Here is a 1,603-nt window from a genome sequence, read left to right as displayed (position 1 = left end):
CGGCCTTGCTCTGCCCTCGGTGAGCATGTGCTCTCGTGCGGCGCCTCCCAGGCCTTGCTGGGAGGGCCCCAGACTGCCCGCTTCTAGCAGCATGCCAGACACTTGAGTAATGCCACCCCTTGTCCCCAGAAGATAGAGCCGGTTTTGATTCTGCTCTTTTGCTTCCAGATCCCTTCCTGGTATCAGAACACAGCTAGAAGTAAAGGGAGGTCTTAAGTGCTTTATCATCTCCCTTCCCCACGTTGTCCACGAATCCCAGATAGTATACGGTTTGCTCATCGCAGCAGAAACCAGTTGTAGGGGATAAACAAACCTTTTGTCTCCAGATCTCTGAAGTGTTTTAAACAATTAGTCGGGTGCTTGCTTTGGCAGCACATATACTAAAATTGGAACAATGCAGTGATTAGCATGGCCCCTGCACAAGGATGACATGAAAATTCATGAAGCATTCCATATTTTTAAAGAAGACATACAGATGGCCAACAGATATATGAAAAGATGCCCAACATCACTGATCATCAGGGAAATGCAAATCAAAACTGCAGTGAGATAGCACCTCACACCTGCCAGAATGACTAAAATCAATAACAAAAGAAATAACAGGTGTTGGTGAGGATTTGGAGAAGGGGAGCCCTCGTGCACTGTTGGTAGTAATGCAAGCTGGTGCGGCCCCTGTGGAAGACAGTATGGAGGGTCCTCAAAAAGTTAAAAATAGAGCTACCCTATGATCCAGTAATTGTACTACTGGGTATTTACCCAAAGGATACAAAGATACTAATTCAAAGGGGTACATGCACCCTAATGCTTACAGCAGCATTATCTACAGATATCTACACAATATCTCAAATTATGGAAAGAGCCCAAGTATCCATCAACTGATGAATGGATAAATATATATATAAGTATATATATATATTCCAAATATATATAAGTATATATATATATTCCAAATATATATCTATATGGAATAACATTCAGCCATAAAAACCAGACTGATGAATTACATTAAGTACATAATAAAATGATTATGAATAGGTCGGCGTTAATTTAATCAGGGGCAGTCTGCTCAAGTGCCTTCAGTACGCAGACTATAGCTGGAATGTGGGAGCTGCTGGGGGCAAGATGGTGGGGATGGAACAAGAGAGCACATATCCTGCCTAGAAATGTTCACGTTTAATATTTAAATAAAATACAGCACTGGCCAAAACACATTTATACGCCAGAGGGCCTCTAGTCTATAGGCCCTAATCTGGCGGGCCAAGTGGGTATGGCTGTTTCTTGCGCTGTATCACTGCTGAACCAAGTGGCACAAATCCACAGGGTAGAAGGACCCTCTGCAGACCTCAAACCTACGTCTCAGTGATGGGCATGGCCTCAGGGGCACTGCTCTGTGGCTATGTGGCCCGAGTGAAACACAGCTGGGTTCCTGAGGTCCACCTGTGGGTTCTTCCAGGGGCGTGAGAACTCCTAATAGCACAAAAGGTGTTAATGGAGGTTAGAGTTGGGGCTCTGGGAAGTTTGGATTTCATTGCTTTGTCTCTGTTGACCCTGAAGCCAGTCAGATTTCTGAATCTTGCTCATCCTCAGCTCCCTCACTGGGAAA

General features: G+C 44.6%; 1 non-coding gene across 1 annotated transcript; it reads left to right on the top strand.

Annotated features, from left to right (window-relative positions):
• The first annotated feature begins 356 nt into the window (after window positions 1–356).
• Window positions 357–460, top strand: LOC118007312. The gene has a single exon (XR_004678372.1). It is a non-coding gene; the product is annotated as a U6 spliceosomal RNA (small nuclear RNA).
• Window positions 461–1,603: the final 1,143 nt, after the last annotated feature.

The sequence above is a fragment of the Mirounga leonina genome, unplaced genomic scaffold, assembly GCF_011800145.1.
Source record: "Mirounga leonina isolate KUSES-001 unplaced genomic scaffold, KU_Mleo_1.0 Mir_117, whole genome shotgun sequence".
NCBI classification, from domain to species: domain Eukaryota; kingdom Metazoa; phylum Chordata; class Mammalia; order Carnivora; family Phocidae; genus Mirounga; species Mirounga leonina.
Note: the sequence above shows the minus strand (reverse complement) of the source record. Positions and strands in the feature narration are given on the sequence as shown.